The sequence below is a fragment of the Polyodon spathula genome, chromosome 1 (genome assembly GCF_017654505.1).
Source record: "Polyodon spathula isolate WHYD16114869_AA chromosome 1, ASM1765450v1, whole genome shotgun sequence".
NCBI classification, from domain to species: domain Eukaryota; kingdom Metazoa; phylum Chordata; class Actinopteri; order Acipenseriformes; family Polyodontidae; genus Polyodon; species Polyodon spathula.
In genome coordinates, this window is record NC_054534.1 from 8,202,977 (window position 1) to 8,226,471 (window position 23,495).

Consider the following 23,495-nt stretch of genomic DNA (forward strand, 5'->3'; position numbering starts at 1 on the left):
GCTAAATCAAATAACGAAATACGGCTGCCATATCCCGTTCATATATATATATATATATATATATATATATATATATACTAGTATAGTATATATATATATATATAATATATATCTATATATATATATATTACAGGTACATGTGTGTGTACATTTGTGTGTATAAAAAATTTTTTACTCAGATTGATTTGAACCTTTTTCGAACCATTTTTTTTTTGCTTGTGCATGTGTCAGTAAACAGTGCCTTTTAAATAAAAAAATATATTTTTTTTATAGTTATCAATATATTTCAATAAAATGTAATACATTTTTTAAATTACATTTTGACATACTTTTTTGTAATTGTGTGAACTCTAGTTGTCGTCAAAACCCGTGTAAGGGAGGTAAGAACGTTACCCTCTATTTGCACATGTTATTTTCCCAGTGTATTAACTGTTATAAATACTGTTTGATACATTATACGTACACGGCAATGATTCCTCTTGTGGGTGTGTTGAACACTCATTGGTCTTACCAAGTGTTAGGTAAGAAAATGCTGAGTTACTGAGTTAAAGCACTATGAAAGTCAATGGAGTTAATTCATAAATATTGGTACCCTGTACCTTAACTCATCAGTTAATTAACCATCTCTCGCTCTCTCTCTCTAGATAGATAGATAAACATTTTCATAAGCACCACTGCATACCCCTCGATTAATAATTAATTGAACTAAATTTAGTATAATGAGTGATATCAATATCAATATATATATATATATATATATATATATATATATATATATATATATATATATATATATATACACACACACACACACCCACACCCACCACACACACACACACGCACACACACACACACACACACTACCAGTCAAAATCTTTAGAACACCTCAATTTTTCCAATTTGTATTGAAATTTACACAGTTTAATGTCTCAACGTACTCTGAAATTAAAGCATCGAACAAATAAACAATTGGAGATAAAAAAATAAATCATGGAATCGTTTTGTTTAACAAAATTTAATCAAAATTTTTGACTCGTCAAAGTAGTCACCTTTTGCAGATATAACAGCCGAACACACTCGTAGCATTCTTTCTACAATGGAAATCAAATATTGTTCGGAAAGTTCTTCCCAACACTGTTGCAGGAGTTCTCACTTGTAGGCTGCTTTGCTTTCACCCTTCTGTCCAGTTCATCCCAAACCAGCTTGGGTTTAAGACTGGAGACCGAAGATTTCAAATTTTGATTCATCAGTCCATAAGACCTTCTTCCAGTCTTCAGTAGTCCACTGTTGGGACACCTGTAGGAATTGCTAGCATCAACTTTCAAGTTTTGCAGAACAGCTGTAAGTTGTTAACCCATTACTTGTTCCCTGAAAAAGGCCTTTTTGTATAACTCTGAAATGTACATTATTTTTCAGTTTTTGGTAACCTAAACTTTTTTTTTAACCTCTGACAGTTTACTGCTTACCTTTATACCATTTCAGGTTATTCACTGGACTTGAACTGCTTAAATTTCAATAAAAACTGGAAAAATGGGGGTGTTCTAAAACTTTTGACCGGTAGTGTGTGTGTGTGTGTGTGTGTGTGTGTGTGTGTGTGTGTGTGTGTATATAAATTATAATATGTATATATCATTTTGTATTCACCTCCATACACTAGTCTAATTTACAAGCACCCAGCATATTAACCCATGGACCCTAAACTCTTTTAGTAATAGCTCACAATGAACAGAATGTCTGTGAGAAAGGTAAAAAACAACAAATGTCTTGTTGATTTGCAAAATAATGTGTTGAGTTTTCCCAGTTTAATTTCTATATTTTTATTATCATTGTTTTTATGGATAGCTATTTTATGTACTGCATAATTTCTGTTGCCTCCCTTTTTATTTCTCAGAATTATGTTTTGGGTAATGTAGCATTTTTTTGTACATTATCGTATAGTAGGATCACATGTTGCATGCAAAAATTACACAACTGTAAAAAAAAAAAAAAAAAAGTACCATATAACAGCAGCAGATTCGAAACTGACATGTAATCTGAACCATGCTATCTCAATGTAATGCATGCTGACAGCGACTGTAAAAACAAACTTCAATATCAGCATGTTATTGAGACACATCATCAATCTGATCCACAAAAAGGGAAACAAAACTGAACCAGGTAACTACAGACCAGTAAGCCTGACTTCTATTATATGCAAACTTATGGAAACTATAATAAGATCCAAAATGGAAAATTACCTATATGGTAACAGGGTCCTGGGAGAAAGTCAACATGGTTTTAGGAAAGGGAGATCGTGTCTAACTAACTTGCTTGATTTTTTTGAGGATGCAACATCCATAATGGATAATTGCAAAGCATATGACATGGTTTATTTAGATTTCCAGAAAGCTTTTGACAAAGTCCCGCACAAAAGATTAATTCTCAAACTGAACACAGTTGGGATTCAAGGAAACGCATGCACATGGATTAGGGAGTGGTTAACATGTAGAAAACAGAAAATACTGATTAGAGGAAAAACCTCAGAATGGAGTGCGGTAACCAGTGGTGTACCACAGGGATCAGTATTAGGTCCTCTGCTATTCCTAATCTACATTAATGATTTAGATTCTGGTATAGTAAGCAAACTTGTTAAATTTGCAGACGACACAAAAATAGGAAGAGTGGCAAACACTGTTGCAGCAGCAAAGGTCATTCAAAATGATCTAGACAAGATTCAAAACTGGGCAGACACATGGCAAATGACATTTAATAGAGAAAAGTGTAAGGTACTGCACGCAGGAAATAAAAATGTACATTATAAATATCATATGGGAGATACTGAAATTGGAGAAGGAATATATGAAAAAGACCTAGGAGTTTTTGTTGACTCAGAAATGTCTTCATCTAGGCAATGTGGGGAAGCTATAAAAAAGGCTAACAAGATGCTCGGATACATTGTGAGAAGTGTTGAATTTAAATCAAGGGAAGTAATGTTAAAACTGTACAATGCACTAGTAAGACCTCATCTTGAATATTGTGTGCAGTTCTGGTCACCTCGCTATAAAAAAGATATTGCTGCTCTAGAAAGAGTGCAAAGAAGAGCAACCAGAATTATTCCGGGCTTAAAAGGCATGTCATATGCAGACAGGCTAAAAGAATTTAATCTGTTCAGTCTTGAACAAAGAAGACTACGCGGCGACCTAATTCAAGCATTCAGAATTCTAAAAGGTATTGACAATGTCGACCCAAGGGACTTTTTTGACCTGAAAAAAGAAACAAGGACCAGGGGTCACAAATTTTAGACAAAGGGGCATTCAGAACAGAAAATAGGAGGCACTTTTTTACACAGAGAATTGTGAGGGTCTGGAATCAACTCCCCAGTAATGTTGTTGAAGCTGACACCCTGGGATCCTTCAAGAAGCTGCTTGATGAGATTCTGAGATCAATAAGCTACTAACAACCAAACGAGCAAGATGGGCCAAATGGCTTCCTCTCGTTTGTAAACTTTCTTATGTTCTTATGTTCTTATGTAATAACAATATGGATGGTCCCCGCAAGGGGGCAGTATTTCAAACTGTAGAGACACATTCCAAAAAACAGACACATTCCACATTTTTTCGCATTTTCTTATGTCAGTGCCTCAGTTTCATGCATTTAAATGAGGGTTTTTTTCCACTTATCTAGTCACCATACTCCGCACTTAAAGATCATAATTGGATAAGTCTCCACCCCCCTGAGCTAATAATTGGTGGAAGCACCTTTGGCAGCAATTACAGCTGTGAGTCTGTTGGAATAGGTCTCTACCAACTTTGCATACCTAGGTTTGGCAATATTTGACCATTCTTCTTTACTAAACTGTTCAAGCTCTGTCAAGTTCCTTGGGCAGCATTGATGGACAGAGATCTTCAAGTCATGCCACAAGTTTTCGATTGGTTTTAGGTCTTGGCTCTGACTGGGCCACTCAAGGACATTTACCTTTTTGTTCCTTAGCCACTGCAGTGTAACTTTGGTTTTTGTCATGCTGAAATGTGAACTCCGTCCCAGTTTCAGCTTTCTTGCAGAGGATAGCAGGTTTTTCTCAAGGACTTTTCTGTACTTTGCTCCATTCATTTTCCCTTCTATCCTGACAATGAGAAACATACCCATAACATGATGCTGCCACCACCATGCTTCACAGTAGGGATGGTGTTCTTTGGTTGATGCGCTGTATTGGGTTTGCGCCAAACATAAAGCTTTGTATTTAGGCCAAAAACCTCCATTTTAGTTTTGTCAGACCAGAAGGCTACAGAATCTCCTGAGTTTTTTTTTTTTTTTTTTTTTGTATACTTCAAACAGAATTCAAGGTGGGCTTTCTTGAGTAATGGTTCCGTTCTTGCCACTCTACCGTACAAGCCAGATTTTTGGAGTGGTTGGCATATTGTTGTCACATGCACTCTTTTACCAGTCTTGGACATAAAAGCCTGTAGCTCTTGGAAAGTTGATATTGGCCTCTTGGTAGCCTCTCTGATCAGTCTCCTTGCTCGGTCATCCAGTTTGGAGGGATGGCCTGATTTAGGCAGGGTCTTGGTGGTGCCATACACCTTCCACTTCTTAATAATCGTTTTGACCGTGCTCCAAGGGATATTCAAGGCCTTTGATATTTTTTATACCGATACCCTGATGTGTGCCTTTCAACAACTATGGCCCGGAATTCTTTTGAAAGTGCCTTCGTGCTCATGGTTGAGTCTTTTCTTTGAAATGCACTACCCGATAGAGGGAACCTACAGGAACTGCTGAATTTGTCCTGAAATCATGTGAATCACTACAATTTAACACAGGTGGAGGCCACTTAACTTGGTGTGTGATTTTGTAGGCGATTGGTTACACCTGAGCTAATTTAGGATTGCTATTACAAAGGGGGTGGACACTTATCCAACCAAGCTATTTCAGTTATTATTTTCAATCAATTTTTTACAAATTTCTGGACTAGAAATAATTCTTCCAAAATAAGCTCAAATTTTGTCATTCCATCCCATTATCATAGAATGTTCTTATTTATTTTAATGCATTTTCTTTTGCTCTTTTCTACCCAATTTGAAATGCTCCGTCACCACTGCAAAATATTTATTGATCACAAGGACAGTGCTTTCTGTGGTTCTGAAGCAGCACACCGGACTGCACTGCAATTGCAGTGCTTTTACTAGGTAAGCCCTTTATCATGCAGTGTATCCTGTAAAGTGTGAATGGAGGCCAGTATATCATGGGAAGTGTGCAATGATATTGAATTTGATGTGATGTGATTTATATAAATCCCAGGGGGAGGGATTGATCTTTTAGTACAGTGATTTAGGAACTTGTTAGAACCACATGGTTATCAGTCTATTCTACCTCTTACTCTCCGGCTTCACATTTTGTTTTTATCTTCAGGGAAACAGTGGAAAAGGATTAACAAACAGGCTCGCTCTCACTTGTACCAGCACTTTAATAACTGCATTGGGCTCACATCTGATGTTAACGAAAACCACGCTGTATGTGACAGTCTGTGGGTCCGATGCAGTTGCCCCAGGGTTTGGATACAGTTTGCGCAATCATCCCATACGATGAATACAAGTATGTACTGTCCCCAGACTGTAACAATTTCTTCCTGCATGAATGCCTTACTGTTTGCCCTTGCAATGTCTTAGCAATGTTAAAGGCATTGCTGCAGTATTTGTATGGTTACAGCATTCTACTACTTCAGACTGTGGTGGAAATAAAAAAAACAAAAGCATGTATTAATTTCACACACAAATCAAATCAAAAACATGCCTCAAACTATTAAGATTTATCAAAGAACACATTGAGAATATTGTTTCAAAACATTACTTGTATGATATTTATGCATTTTCAGCACGTTATTATACAGTATTTCTCAACATAAGGCAAGTCAGTAATATATTCAGAACACATTTAAGGTCCTGCATAGAGATACAAAGTAATGTAGATATGTGCTGCACTGTATCCTGTGATGAACATAAGCTACTATAACATCCTGCTTAATTTCATTGCCAGCACAGCCTTCATTTCACAAGGCTCCTGTTAAACCTGGTCTCTTCCACTGGAGTGCTGCAGGTCAGTCTTTTGCTCAGCTGTGGAAAACATCACAACATTTTTTAATTGGATATTAGCTAGAAAATTCATGCTGTGGGGAGTACAGTATAGTGACACATTCTAAAAAATAATTATGGCTATAATTCACCATCTATAGTTCACCATGCCTGTTACTTCTGGCATGGACATATCATGACCACTAGATGGTGACATTGTCCTTTCCTGGTATGATTCCTTAATACAGTAAATAAAGATAGATTATTAAAACGTGGTGTTTATATACAATTAAATAGAGATAGATAGATAGAGAGAGAGAGAGAGAGAGAGAGAGAGAGAGAGAGAGAGAGAGAGAGAGAGAGAGAGAGAGAGAGAGAGATGGTTAATTAATGGTGAGTTTAGGGTCAGGGTAGAGAGAGAGATTTCATATAAAAATCACATTGCAGTGGTCAAAGTGTAATACATGTATCCTGTGATATCCATGTGAAAGAGGGGTAAAGTGTGGAACAAACTCAATACTATCCTTGTACTCCGTCAGAGATGTGTATCTTTGAAGGGTGGATTTATTTGGTACCTCCATCTGTACTCTACCTTTGTCACAGAGTTTTGCATACGTTTATATAAAGCACTTACTAAAGATCTTCTTAGCACAAGTTATATAATGTCTGATCATCTGGAAGCTTGTCTATTTCTATATCAAGTTAAATAATGTCTGATCATCTGGAAGCTTGTCTATCTCTATGTCAATTGGTCACAGTGATTCATTCATTCTTGTTATTATCGGATCTAGTTTTGAATTTCCAGCAGTGGAGATTCCTGCCTTTAACAGTAGAAACACATATCATATAATAACTAATCCAAGTTAACCCATCTCTATCTACCAGTTTAGTGAATGCATACTGTAAAAAATATGCAATTCATTGTGTGGTACAGTGAATAAACCGCATTTAGCATTATATATAAAAATGGTAAACCAATCTTTTTAAAATTTTGTATTGCAGAAGTATTTTAGTTTAGCTGGTCAGAAATCTTCAACCTGTATTACTAAATGAATCCATTAGATGGAGCACCTCTGCTGTATAACACATACTCTGCTGAATTAGTCAAAGTTAAATTCTTCAGCTTATGATACTCCTGGAAACGTCTTCATTTTTTCTGATGATATTTCATTTAGACCAGTCGTGAGCTCTCTTTCTTTTCCCACGGGAGGACTAACTAATGCATCCCCTTTGACATGGGGGGTTTGCCTGTATTTAGTCGCACAAATTATATCCCTGTGATCTGAAAAGTATTCCCTTTCCCCTTCCATTTAACAGCTTGCCTCGAAGAGTAAGATACACCAGCTAACACAATCAATTATTAAACAAAACACTAGCTCACTGCAATAATTCATTAATGAAACTATCGCGCAAGACTTGTTAATTACTTTACCAAGTCACTGGCAAGACAAGAGGGCAACTGATACCAGCTCAAACGATTCATGTGTCATGCTTTTGAAGACACTGCTGTGTATAGAGTTTCTTGAAATGCATCTGAAATGCATTGCCCTTCTCGTTTCAGAGCAATATATCAACATTAGTCAGCATTAGTCTACAGTACAGTATAGCCATCCTATGACAAAAGCTTGTGTTTCACCATCTCATAATATGATAGAAGAGCAGTTGAACTGAGATGGAAGGGTATCTCATGATAGAGTAAATCATTTGAATTGCTTTGCATACGTTTCCTGGTTTTACAGTGCGTGTGCAGTCTGCCTTTACCCAGCTGTGCTCTTGCTTTCAGTTTGTTTGGTGAATCCCAAGTGCAAGGACTTAACAGCCTTCCTCATTCCATTTAAGTCATGTGACAATGTGACCTTTGAGCTCTGCCAGCCTTACCTACTGTTTCTTTGTTTGTATGATATAACTGTCAACTCTGCCAGCCTCACCTTCTCTCTTTGTATATGATATAACTGTCAACTCTGCCAGCCTCACCTTCTCTCTCTTTGTATATGATATAACTGTCAACTCTGCCAGCCTCACCTACTGTCTCTTTGTATATGATATAACTGTCAACTCTGCCAGCCTCACCTACTGTCTCTTTGTTTGTATGATATAACTGTCAACTCTGCCAACCTCACCTACTCTCTCTTTGTTTGTATTGTCAGAATTTGCAATATATAGTACAAGCTAAACTTCATTTATTTGGCTGCCTTATGTTGGAAAAAAAAACAATGTCAAATATATATGTAGCATCTCTGAGTGGTTTTGAAGTCTGTTTTGTGCTATAAATTATTATACAGTACAAGTTCTCAAAAATCCGGTTTACAGCTTTTATTTGTGTCTGTCAGTCCGACTATTTTTCAAACTCAACACAATGAATGAAACTTAGTACTCCGACTCGCTAGTAACAGAGTATAAAAAATAATAATGCAAGTCTTAAATACATATAATGTGTGTATATCTTACTGTACATCGTTGGGTTCAATAAATGCAGGGGGAAAAGTGTGGAATAGCCTCCCCAAACGAAAGACTCACAGGCTGTCTAGGTCTTTGTCCAAATAAAGATGAGAGTGAATTTATGAGTAATCTTGCTTACTTTCAAAACAGCCAGTCATTGAAATGATAATGATAAATATGCTAATGAAACTCTTCAGTGATTTGATAATCTTGACCATGTCCTGCCCATTTGCAACGTTGCAATACAGAAATGCTTGCAGCACTCTCTAAGAAATAAAACTCATTCAAAGAAAATGAAAATGTCTAAAGAAAGAAAGCAGCTTCTTGGAAAAGCTACATAGAAACATTTGAGCGAGTATGCAATCGGACTGAAATGCTGCCAAGACAATGCTCTCAAGATGTCAACGTCATGGAACAAACACAGTATTTCTTCAAAATCCTTTAACTTTGGAGAGGACTACAAATTGAAGAACTTTTAACCAATAAAAGAAAGCTATATACAGTAATTCTTCATTGCCAGGCTGTTTCAATGAACCACTTATGAATTTCCATAATGCAAAACCTGATTGTAAGATTAATTCTGTTCAAATAATTGAATATGCAGTAATGATAGAAACCCATGTTGAATTAATTCATGATGAAATATAGTGATGCATTATTAAATGTTGAATATATTTAGAATCTTAATTACAACTGAATACATGGTTAATTGTTCTTAAACATACCTAGTATAATACTTCATTATAGAATTATTGCACTCTAATACAATCAACTTTTTATTTTGTAACTTTTCAAATAAAAGATATTTATTTGTGTTGATCTTGTCTGTTGAACAGCACTGATATATGATAACATTGGATTGAATATTGTTTAGATTCAATCATGCTGAATGAATCGATCATATTCATAGCCAGAATTCAATCATTACTGTAAAAGATATATTCATATATTCAGTGTAACTTTTGATTGCACTTAGATATGAATGTAGTTTTGATGGTAAGATAGAAGGATATTATGGTAACACCTTAGATCATTTATAGTAAAATATTATTTATACATCGCTAAAGGCGTGTCTTGAGATAGCTCAAAGTTGAATGTTACAATTACTTTATCATAAAATTCATTTGTCAGCTCTCATATTTGGGGCTCATTGAATTTATACCACATTTGCTTGTCTGTAATGTCACCCACTACTGTCTGATGCTGAGAAGTTAATTCCTGCTTTTGTTTCATCTAGACTTGATGATTGCAATGCTTTATTCTCTGGGCTTTATCATGTTTATAGCTGGTTCAAAATGTAGCTGCTAGGGTTCTGACTAGAACAAAAAAACAGGCTGATGTAACTCCTTGATTTTAAAATCTTACTATTGACATATAAAGCATTGAATGGCTTGGCACCAGATTACCTGAGAGATTCTGGCTCTATATAAACCACTGCTCATTTTAAGGTCTTTTGTGTCTCCCGAAGGTAAAATGGAAAAGGAGAGGAGAAAGTGCACGTGGTTATAATGCCCCAGACTGTGGAACTTAATGCCCTTTTCTATTAGAGATGATGCTTCGGTCAAGATTAAAGACTTGCTTTTCTAGTTTATCCTTTTTAACTTAATTTAAAAATCTAATTGTTTTATCTATTTTATTTGTGTATTTCTGTAATGTTGTGTTTTACGGATCATTCGTATTCATTTCCTGTTTTCTTCATCTGTTTTTATTTTGGTATGATAGTGTTATTATTTTATGATAGTGTTATTATTTTATGATATTGTTATTATTATAATTGTCTTTTTATTTTATAGGTTTTATTGTTTCTTGATACTGCAGACTTCTTTTATATTTTAGTGCTTTGAGGTACTGTGGTATAAAAGGCGTTGTATAAATGAATACAATTGAATTGAAATTGAATACCTTGATTCCTTTCTTAACTCAAGTGTGGTTATTAAGTGCTGTGTTATTATGTGTCACTGAAGGATGTTTTCATAGAGGTGTAGAGAGGAACTTCTTACAGTTTTCAGCTTATCTGTCAAAAGCATAGAAGTCAGTGAGGCCCTGGAGGTCATTTCACAGTCAATGCGATCTGTAGATACTGAGTGACTTACTGCTTAGTACACATGCAGCTTAAGTAGTCCAAGCTCCCCATTATAATTTGTTCTAAATCTGCCTTACCTGATTTTAAGCTGCTTTGAGCTTATCTGAAGATTCTGGCTCATCATTCTTATCCATTCAAACCATGTGACATTATGATCACCTTTCCACTCCACCAGTTATATCATATACAGACAAAGGGAGAGTAGGTGAGGCTGGCAGAGTTGACAGTTATATCATACAAAGAAAGAGAGAGTAGGTGTTTATACACATATAAACTTGTATCGTATTATATTGTATTATAGCAAGGATCCTGTGAACTTTGGTTCACCTGACTTTTTAGAGACTTTTTATGGAAGTACTAATGCTGTTACACCTGTAAAAGCACTGGATCGCCCAGATTGCTTATTGCTTGGGATTTACAGTGGTCTGCGCAACCAACCAATCCAATTTTTAAAGCATTTAATAAACCGAAAGAGTACTGACACTGCTCTGATTTGTTAAACTTTGAATACTCTTTTTCTTTTGTCCCTAGCAAATTCTGCTGAAGCGTGCCTTTGAGCAGGTAAAAACAATATGTTTCTTTTACATACTGCAGGGTGTAGTGTTCTGTAGTAAAATTACTTCAGCTGGCCAAAGTGCATTATCTGGGGGCACGGTATGGTTCACAAGACCTCAGGGTTGATAGGGCTGTCCGTTGTATTCCCCTTGATTTCCTGGTAACTCTGTTGCTTTGTTTTTCCTTCCACAAGTAGATCATCTGGTGCTGTCACGGTAGGTTCACAGGGTGACTCTGTTCCTTCAGGAGTCTTGCAGAGGAAGCACTTCACAAGACTGGGTAAGTATAACAGGTTATGGTCTCAGGCGATATTTCACTTGAATCTGTTTCCTCACTATCTGTTTCTTTGTCCTCAGACAGACGTCCTCTTGTTGATTTCCCTTGTCAAGTCGTGACCACACTGGGCCTGCTACAAATGTAATTGTTGGCAGAACATGTTTCTGCTTAAATAAACAGTGGTTTCATTCTTCTGAGGTGGTGCAATTATTTCTGTCTGCACGTGTCTCTAGACAGGCTCTAGAATAGATGCTCCTGCTCCCTGGCAGATCTTAAACACCATGGCCAGTAAAGTGACCTTATAGTTATCACTGACCACACACATCAGAAAGACAATCTCATCTACTCTATATACAGTTATCACTTTCCACACACTCATCAGAAAGACAACCTCGTCTACTCTATATACAGTTATCACTGACCACACACACAACAGAAAGACAACCTCGTCTACTCTATATACAGCCATCTGTTAGGCGCAAAACAATAGTATAACTGGCCTGCCCTGCTTACAAGTGTGTGCCAGCATGTATTTGGAGCTACACTGCTGTTTCACATCTGAATTGCATCATGTAATACCAACTGAAAGCACAAATATCCCATCAGTGCTCCATACCAGTGGTGTGCAAACTTTTTACATGCCACTCCATGCTAACATTTCTAACAAATAAATCTGTGAAAAAATACATATAACTTAAATCTTTTTTTAAACTTGGCGATTTAAGATTTACCTAACTGTTCAACAATTAAAGAAATAAATAAATGTTATATATATATATATATATATATATATATATATATATATATATATATATATATATATATATATATATATATATATATATTAGAGCTGTCAATCAAAAAAAAAAAAAAAATGACTGGTTAATTTTTGGGTATTAGTTGATTAACAGTAGATTCATCTCTGCAAAATTTCACAGAACAATGTCAATCCATGAAAGAGTTTGATAGCAAAATATAATGCAGAAGAACTGAGAAAGGATTTTTTTTTTTTTGTCTTTGATGCAAACATATCATATATAACAGTTACGGCTTCTTATGAACAACCTTTATTTTATTTATTTTTTACATTATATTTAAAAATGACTTGGGTCGCATTATTGAAGAGTTTGGGTTTTGGATCGCATTATTGAAGAGTTTGGTGATAAAACGAGTGGTCAGGAGAGGATTTATCAGTATGCATATCTATAAAGATGTATGTGAAAAATACAGCGAACACGGTGAGTGTTCTTTTGCAATTCAATGCCTTTTAAACCTGTTTTACTCTGAAAAAAAAAGATTTTAAACAGCATGTGTAAAATAAACACCGCATACAAAAATAAATTGGACCTGATGCAGCTGACAAGCGCTGAATAAATGAACCGCTAAGGGTTAAATCTTTGTGAGCCGTTATAATGAAGCTAGCTGTAATTACATATATTTATATACATATATATATATATATATATATATATATATATATATATATATATATATATATATATATATATATATATTGTACCTTAACAGCTCCTGTAGCTAGAGAGAGGAGAGAGGATGCTGGAAGAAAAAGAGGAGGAGGTTGTTGTGCGGGAGACATGACCGAGTGCAGATTGCTCCCAACTGCTTCCCTTTACTCTTATTATATTCTCACTGTAATTGTACCACAGTTTATATACGATCTGTTGGCCAATTTCTTTGTTTTTTTCAATTATTGCTAAGCCTGTATAATGCAGTCACTGTGGAAAAGTGCATCTTTGAACAATATGTGGGAGACCATGAAATTCCAAAATACATTTACACTGATCAAGGACGACAGTTTGAAGCCGACCTGATTAGAGAACTGTGTTCCCTCCTTGGCATCAATAAGATGAGAACTTCATTGTATCACCCTCAAGGTGATGTATTAATTGAGCATTTTAATCTCACATTAAAAGACCAACTAGCTAAGTGTTTGTATCACAAGCAGGTGTCATGGGACAGCCACCTGAACCAAATACAATTAGCCTACAACACTAGTGTGCATACCAGCACTGGCTACACACCTTTCTTGTATAAGGACGCGAAGCTTGTTTACCTATGCATTTGTTATTCTCCTGCCCAGAAGTTCCATCTACAGCTTCGACTGGAACACCTGTAGAGTATGTGACCTCTGTTTGCTGTAAATTACAAACAGCATACTCATCTGCGACAGAAAGCACAGTACGACAAGAAAATCATATACTTACCTTGTCAAAAGGTAGACCTTGTCTGATGACCCAGCCAACTCAAGAAGTAAATTGGCACCACATTGGAAAGGTCCTTTTGTTGTTGTGCAGGCTCTACAACTGCAGGATCAAGAGGGTATCCTGTACCGCATCAGAGACAGAGGCTCAAGTTGTGCACCATAATCGTCTGAAGGTCTATGTGACTCCCACCTTTTCACGTCACGATGTAGCCAGCCCAGCAATGAATACACCCCCGTAGTATCCTGTGCCTGATCAGCCACAGGGACCTGCCTGCAGCAGCCAACCCTTGTCCCCATACCCCGATTCTCCCTATTTTTGTTTTTCAGGCAAGAGAGGCCAGAGTACCATTCCATCCAGAGCAGCCACACACCAACAAGTTGCTGTGCTACCTGTACTACCTGTCACACCACCTGTTGCCGCTGATTCTGCTCACAGCCCAGATGGTGATGTTTCACCTTCATCCACTACAGAGTCACCTCACCTAGATGTTTCACACGCTGAGATAATTCCTCGTTCTATGGACACTGACTCAGCCCGTTTGACCCAGACCATGAGTCGCAGACCTGTTTGTTTGCCATGTCGTTTCAAGGACTTTGTTTTAAGTAATGCAATGTTAAATCTCTGTTAATATATGCATATTTACTTGTTAATTCCTTTTCTAATAATAGTACTGAAACGTGGACGTTTCTTACCCACGGTGTGACTAATGTGAGCCGTTATAACGAAGCTAGTAGGAATTTCAATATTTTGCTTGATTTTGTTAGTGTACATATATTATTTTGTACTTTAACAGCTCCCATATCTAGAGAGAGGAGAGAGAATGCTGGGAGAAAAGGTAAAATTTTGTGGGGGAGACGTGGTGGAGCGCAGATCGCAGCACGACTGCTTCTCTTTGCTCTTATTCATTTCTTACTGTAATCGTTCCAGAGTTTATATACTATATGTGGCCAATTACTTTGTGTTTTTCAATTTTTGCTGAGCCCGTATACTGGAGTCTCCAGTTTGAATGATGAGTTGAAATCAAACAACTGCACGCAGTCTGATTACTTTCAGCAATTTTATTTAAGCATAACAATACAGGCATGTCACATCTCTTCTAAAGCCAGGAGAAGCTGGCTTTGACTTTATGAGCACACACTGTGAACAACTTACTGAACAAACAGCAAGATCAGGATTAGCACATACTGCAGATAACTAGGTTTAATTACTAAAATGTTTTATTTTACTTTTTTTGCTAATAAATGTTAGGACCCAGTGGCCTCTGTACTCAAAAGTGTCAGTACCAAAATGTTTTAATAAGGAACGTTTAAGGCATGTTTATAGAATATTTGCAATATTCAAAACACTCCTTTCCACATTCTGACTATTTAAGGAAAAAAATACCGCTGTTTTTCACAATTCCGACAATAGACAAAATTCTGACAGTTTGGCTTATTATTGCCTCATCAACTTGTCATGTCAGAGTTCGAAGTGATACACAAAAGTTTTAGTCATGTTTAAGGAGACTTTTTCCCATAAAAATTTACCCAGGTTTGGTCTGCCCTAAAAAGCATATTACCCTCGCGTTTTCCATAGGAACTAGTATTTTGTCCCTGTAAACAAGGATTTGTGCCGCTGTCCGCTTGTGTTGTAGCAGGTATTAAAGAGCTTGTTTTCAGCTGGTTCCTGTAAAAAAACAAGGACTATCCCAGTAATAAGCACCCTTTGGAAACAGTTGAATCGTAGTTAAGAACGTAAGAACATAAGAAAGTTTACAACTGAGAGGAGGCCATTCGGCCCATCTTGCTCGTTTGGTTGTTAGTAGCTTATTGATCCCAAAATCTCATCAAGCAGCTTCTTGAAGGATTCCAGGGCGTCAGCTTCAACAACATTACTGGGGAGTTGATTCCAGACCCTCACAATCCTCTGTGTAAAAAAGTGCCTCCTATTTTCTGTTCTGAATGCCCCTTTGTCTAATCTCCATTTGTGACCCCTCGTCCTTGTTTCTTTTTTCAGGTCGAAAAAGTCCCTTGGGTCGACATTGTCAATACCTTTTAGAATTTTGAATGCTTGAATTAGGTCGCCGCGTAGTCTTCTTTGTGCAAGACTGAACAGATTCATCCTTTTAGCCCGGAATAATTCTGGTCGCTCTTCTTTGCACTCTTTCAAGAGCAGCAGTATCTTTTTTATAGCGAGGTGACCAGAACTGCACACAATATTCAAGATGAGGTCTTACTAGTGCATTGTACAGTTTTAACATCACTTCCCTTGATTTAAATTCAACACTTTTCACAATGTATCCAAGCATCTTGTTAGCCTTTTTTTATAGCTTCCCCACATTGTCTAGATGAAGACATTTCTGAGTCAACAAAAACTCCTAGGTCTTTTTCATAGATTCCCTCTTTAATTTCAGTATCTCCCATATGTTATTTATAATGTACATTTTTATTTCCTGCGTGCAGTACCTTACACTTTTCTCTATTCATCTCGTTTGCTGATTTGTTTTCGTCTTGTTTACCTGGGAAGAAAGCAATCTACCTGTTAATATACTTTTTGTTTTCACTGATTGAATCCTAAATTGACTGCTTGTACCAAAGGATATAAGGAGGGATGTGTGCTCACAGAATTCCCTTATTTTAGGGAATTTTCTTTGCATATTGCTTCGATTTTCTGACAAAATGCAAAAAAATTGGTTCAGAAAAATGTTTACCACAGCACTGAAATACCGACACTTCTGAGTATAGAGGCCAAAATAATTTCAACTTCCTCCATATAAAATGGGAAAACCTGATGGGGAGCACGACAGACGAAATTGAAATGGTGGAAATGACAAATGACTGCTTCCTAACACAATTTGTCAAGACACCAACTAGAGGGGAGACATGCCTTGATTTAGTCTTTTCAAATAATGAAGACAGAATAACTAAAACAGAGGTCAGAGAACCACTAGCAAACTCAGACCACAACATGGTCTCATTTGAAGTGCTTTTTAAAACCCCAAAAGTAATGACTAAAGCTAAGGTTTACAATTTTAGAAAAGCAAACTATGAAGGTATGAAACAGAGAATAACAGAAGCAGATTGGAGTAAAATAGAGAAAACATCCACAGAAAAAGGATGGCTGTTCTTCAAAAATGTAGTACTAGCGGTGCAAAACAATTACATCCCTAAAGTAGACAAATCTAAATGTAAAACTAAATTGCCAAAATGGTTTAATAGATCAATAAAAAAAAAAACTCAGCGAAAAAGGTACTTTACAAAGCGTTAAAAAGGGACCAAAAACAAAGTACACAGAAAGAGTACACAGAACTGCAAACACAAGTCAAAAAGGAAGTTAGAAAGGCCAAGAGAGAAATAGAAATGAACATTGCTAAGGGGGCTAAAACCAATTCCAAAATGTTATTCCAATATTACAACAGCAAGAGAACATTCAAAGAGGAGGTTAAATGTCTAAGAGATACGGCAAAATCATAGATGAAGAAAAAAAAATAGCAGATATATTAAATGATTACTTTTCACAAGTTTTTACAAAGGAGGATACGGACAACATGCCCCACATGTCAACCAGTTCCTATCAAGTTTTAAATAACTTTAGCATAACTGAGGCAGAAGTGTTAAAGGGACTAGGAGCTCTTAAAATAAACAAATTCCCTGGGCCGGATGAGATCCTCACAATAGTACTCAAAGAAATGAAAGAAGTTATTTCCAAACCGCTAACCAAGATCATGCAACAGTCTCTTGACACAGGGGTTGTACCGACAGACTGGAAAATTGCAAACGTAATACCGATCTACAAAAAGGAAACAAAACTGAACCAGGTAACTACAGACCAATAAGCCTGACTTCTATTATATGCAAACTTATGGAAACTATAATAAGATCCAAAATGGAAAATGACCTATATGGTAACAGTATCCTGGGAGACAGTCAACATGGTTTTAGGAAAGGGAGATCATGTCTAACTAACCTGCTTGATTTTTTTGAGGGTGCAACATCGATAATGGATAATTGCAAAGCATATGACATGGTTTATCTAGATTTCCAGAAAGCTTTTGACAAAGTCCTGCATAAAAGATTAATTCTCAAACTGAACGCAGTAGGGAATCAAGGAAACACATGGATTAGGGAGTGGTTAACATGTAGAAAACAGAAAGTACTGATTAGAGGAGAAACCTCAGAATGGAGTGTGGTAACCAGTGGAGTATTAGGTCCTCTGCTATTCCTAATCTACATTAATGATTTAGATTATTAAGCAAGTAAGCTTACTTATAGTAAGCAAACTTGTTAAATGTGCAGACAACACAAAAATAGGAAGAGTGGCAAACACGGTTGCAGCAGCAAAGGTCATTCAAAATGATCTAGACAAGATTCAGAACTGGGCAGACACATGACAAATGACATTTAATAGAGAAAAGTGTAAGTAACTGCACGCAGGAAATAAAAATGGGCATTATAAATATCATATGGAAGATACTGAAATTGGAGAAGGAATCTATGAAAAAGACCTAGGAGTTTTTGTTCACTCAGAAATATTTTCATCTAAACAATATGAGGATGCTATAAAAAAAGGCCAACTAGATGCTCGGATACATTATGAAAAGTGTTGAATTTAAATCAAGGGAAGTAATGTTAAAACTGTAAAATGTATTAGTAAGACCTCATCTTGAATATTGTGTTCAGTTCTGGTCACCTCACTACAAAAAGGATATTGCTGCTCTAGGAAGAGTGCAAAGAAGAGCGACCAGAATTATTCTGGGTTTAAAAGGCACGTCACATGCAGACAGGCTAAAAGAATTGAAAACTACACGGCGACCTAATTCAAGCATTCAGAATTCTAAAAGGTATTGACAATGTCGACCCAAGGGACTTTTTCGACCTGAAAAAAGAAACAAGGACGAGGGATCACAAATGGAGATTAGACAAAGGGGTATTCAGAACAGAAAATAGGAGGCACTTTTTTACACAGAGAATCGTGAGGGTCTGGAATCAACTCCCCAGTAATGTTGTTGAAGCTGACACCCTGGGATCCTTCAAGAAGCTGCTTGATGAGATTCTGGGATCAATAAGCTACTAACAACCAAACGAGCAAGATGGGCTGAATGGCCTCCTCTCGTTTGCAAACTTTCTTATGTTCTTATGTTCTTATATGTAGGGTTAGTAGCTTCTGATCCTGATGGAGAAACTATTGCAGCAGGAAAAAATGAGTTCATAACATGAAATAGACATTCAAAAAAACACATTCCGGAAGCACGCAGTCAGCAACAAAAAACAAAATCTGCCAAGGAAAATAAAAAAAAAAACGGCAATAGTTAGGAAAATGTCCCTTGCCAGTGAGACGAGAAAACTGTGCATGATCTGAAGATAAAATTTAATACTGTATATTATTTATACTGCAAAACAGGAACTTCCTTTTACAAAATTTCAAAGTCAGACATTGCTTATGAAAAAGAATAGCCTGGATGCATCCAAGACCTAGGACAATGATGCACACTGTGTTGAGTTTACTGCTGTTGTGGCAGAAGAATTGAGAGAGAGAACTCACAACAATATGGAAAATATAAATTGCATTTCAGTGATGCTTGATGATGGAACAGATGTCTCCTCCAAGGAAAATGTAATAGTCTACTGTCTTTATTTAAAACATGGGAAGGTAGAAAATCATTTGGTGATCAAGAGCTGAAACATGTTCAGTTTTAAGTGTTGCAAAATAGTTGCTTTCAAATTTAGGTACAGACTCGGAAAGTAATGACTGGTGGGCTAGCTTTCAGCATATGGTGCGGATGGAGCTAGTGTAAACATAGGTGCTCAAGGGGGGTCGGAGCACATTTGAAAAGGGCACTTGGAGAGTATATTGTTTCTGTGCACTGTATGCCACACCGACTAGAGTGAACAATGCTCACTACTCAACACTCAATACCAATGGTAGCGAAACATACCATTACAGCCCAAAATCCAAAAGAGAGCTCAAATAACTAGGTGCCGAGATGGGATTCTCAATAAGAATGCTATTAAAACTCAATAGTGCCTACCACACATTAAATCAGGTCTTTTTGCAATGAAGATCGGACAGCCTAGGCCAATTTGCTGTTGTGCATCATCATATGGAGCAACTTGCTACATCCTCAGCTAATATAGATTTTAAAGGGAGAGCAAAGCACACCAGCCAAGAAATTGAACAACTTGTATTTGTTGGCTTTAGCCACTTCTTGTGTGATCTTTTTTTTTCAGTTTTGTCCCAACTCAGCCTGACACTGCAAAAAAACAGTCTAATTGTGCCACAGGCCACTGCCTCGCTCAGGACTTGTGTCTCTATGATACAGAGCATGGAAGCCAAACACCTTAGCAATGGCAGCATAGAGAACATTTTCACCATTTTTACATACACAGATATACACAGAACAGTTATCCAGTGTAGCACAACAAAGTCAAAGTAAAAATCCACAAAGCCTCACACTCACTAGCATCCAGTTCCGGGGTATAACATTGAAAGGTGCAGCAGACACATTTAAAAATGATCTACATACCCTAATACACCAAACTATAGCTATAACGAGGCAGGAAATGGACATCACATCTGGAGATCTTACACATGACTCGGAACAGCATGCAGAGGGTCCCTCAAAAGCAATGCACTGCTTATCTGTCTTCTGTCACGATGCTTAGCCTGAATCTTTTGACAAACTGTCTGATTCTGGAAAGGAGAAAATAAGCTTTCTGCTAAATAGGTATAAATATCTACTAGTAAGAAATGGATGCAATTTGAATGTAGTTCCTGCTGAGTGGAAAATGCTCAAATCTTTTGTAAAAGGTCAATTTATGGGAAAGTCATACTTCTGACTCTGGGAAGTCATTCTAACGAAGGAGCCCTCCTGTTCCGACTATAAAAATGTCCTGCACTTCGTCGAGTTAATGCTGTTTCTTCCTATCTCTTCTGCCAAATGTGAACGAGGCTTTAGTGCACAAAACCAAATAAAAAACAGAGTGGGGAATTGTTTAAATGTTTCCACCCTGGAGGATCTGATCAGAATTAGCTCAGAGGGACTGGAGCGTGAACATTTTGATCCAGAGCCAAGTATAAAACGTTGGCTACATTCAGAACAAAGAAGGTGACTGCCCAAGTACAGTGGCTGGCCCGTGACATGGACATCCTTTCAGTGGATTACTGTGACTCAGAGGGTGAGGATTTCTAAGAAGGGTGCTTCCTTTTCTATGTGTAAATAGTTTTGGTGAGTACCCTGCAAATGTAATGTTACTTGAAAATATGGCAACCAGATTTTAGGTTCTGGCTTCTAAAATTTTTTGGTTGGTAGCCAAAGGCTCCCCAGAGAAAAAGTTAGTATAGAGCACTGCACATTATTTTGTTTCTGAGAATTTCATGATGTAGTTGGAAACTGGACCTTAAATAATTGTATTGTAGCAAAAAAAAAAAAAAAAAGATTCAATAAATTGTATGTGTCTAGTTCTTCCTTCAGCTGGGTTTAAGAAAGGTCTCAGTTTCCATGATTCTGTTACACCTGCACTTCACTGATCACAGTATGTTACTGCATCACCAGATGTCATGTTCTTCCAGATAACACTGGGGTTCTTGAGACCTATTAACAACTGGAAATGCCCATGATGTATGGGATTATTTTGTGAGCTACAATTAGATTAATATTTGTCGGAGCCACACCTTGTAGAAGAAACTCCTTTTTTGTTGCTGAGCTAACGTTTATACCCAGGTCTTTTAAAACAGAAAACCATTCTCCCATGGAAATTCAGCTAAAAGATTCCCTCATTTTCCCAAGCTTCTGAGTCACCCAGAACACATGGCAACCAACCTGTGGGCGTGAGAGAAAGCAACTGCAGATGACAGCTCCTCTAACAGCTCTACTGGGTGTTCAGCATCACGACTGGAAAACTTTCCTCAATTACTCAATAGCCTATTGGGAACCTTATCTTTCCCAAATATAGTTATCAGAAGGCGACTGTTTTGTGTCACTAGTTTAGTTGACAGTGTGCACTATTTTATTCAGAAAGGATTTATTCATTATCAGTGTTGCCTCCAGTCTTCCCGCTGCACACTTACTGCCTTTTGGTTGTGTCTGCTTTCCAGATGGCAGATTGATAACCCTAATCCAAACCCTAACACATTCTATACTCTATAGTTGCATTTCATTATTTTTGGACAGTTGTATTTCTTCTTGTTCTTTTTTTTTCTATAGTAGACTGACTGGCCCACATAGAAAAAAATAACACAAAACCGATGGGGAGGAGAGAGAAAGTGAAACTTGAGAGAGTAACAGTAAACTGTAGTTACTTTGACGCCTGTTTATCACGAACAGGACACTTCTCACCTCTAAAAACCTGCATTTACAGGAAACACCTGTAGAATGTGGCACTGATACACTCCTTGTGCTGGTAGTACTATTATTGTATTAATTAGGAAGGTGTTTTGAAGTTATGAATATTCTGAAGTTGTAACTGCATGTAATGTTTGTACAGCAATATTTAACAGTGCTATAGGATGATGAGTGCTTGTGTATTATATTCCCTTATACAAGTTTACTGTAGCAAAGGCATAGCAAAGTGTAATAAAGCATACTGAAAGTACAGTAAAGCACAGGCAAGCATTGTATAGAATATCAAGTCAGGTAAGGCATATTAATAAACAAGTAAACTATGGTAAATGTATAGTATAGTACAGTTTAGATGTGGGGAAAGCATGGTAAAACTGCAAAAATATAGAGTTTAAATGCTATGGTAAACTTTTCTAAGGGTTGACTCCCATAGCATATAAACAGAGCTCTTTTTGCCTTGGTCAGTTTACTTAGTCGTAAGGGATTTCTATTATACACAGTATTTGCCATCCTATAAACCTAACTGTCATAATACTTGATAAACATCTGTAATAATAATAATAATAATAATGACATATATTTGGTTCATAAGTAAAAGAATAAACAGTGTTGTGTGATACATTGCCTTTACGGATTCTGTCCCGTTGGTGAGATGAGGTTAAAAGCTCTAAAGCAGGGGTGGCCAAACTGGGCTCATCCACTCTTGGTCTTTATTCCAACTTTGAACCAATTAAAGCCCTATCCAGACTCTGAAGTAGTTAATGATCTCATTTCAGCTGTTAACCCTTTAGTGGAATGCCTTCCAGGACTGATTGGCTACCCCTGCTCTAAAGCCACAAATGCAGATAAGCCCGGAGTATTTGCAGTGCTTTAGACACTTGCCTGCAGTTCACTCCAAGTCTCTGCCCAGTGACACATACAATAATACAAATAACAGTAAACCAGCAGTAAATGTGTTAATCCTAACTCCTGAAAATAAGTTATCTCTTGCTTGTTTGTTAATGTGTTCTATTCCTCTCAGCAAACTGGACATTCCCTTTGTGCTAACCATACTTGAGGGGGGCCACATATATATAAAAAGTTTAAAATTATCTCTTTAAAAACAAGACAGATGATTAAAGTAACGCATATTCTTAATAGTGGCTAATTCTGTTTATTTTAGTGTGTCTTGGTGTTATTACAATCCATTTAAAGCTGCCAGCAGGAGAGACGTCCTTGAGAATGAAGTGTTGAGCGGGTTTGTTTGTTGGTTCGTTGAAATATAGGTCAGTGGCTCCAGGAACACTGTAGTGCTGATAAGCTCTGGGAAGTAAAGGAAGCTTTCAGTGTTTAGTGCTGAGATTTTCCCTGTAGGCATGTACTGTAGTAAGTATTTCTTCTTATCAACAGTACAGGAGGCAGTTTCAGGTACAAAGATTGCTATGAGGTGTCTGTAATAAGGGCTGCCAAGGTACAGTGACACAATCACATTGAGGGCCATGTTTTCAATCATGTCAGTCCTTTTATGTTCATGTTCCACAAATGGAAGATAACCCATTGGAGAGACCTTAGCTGTT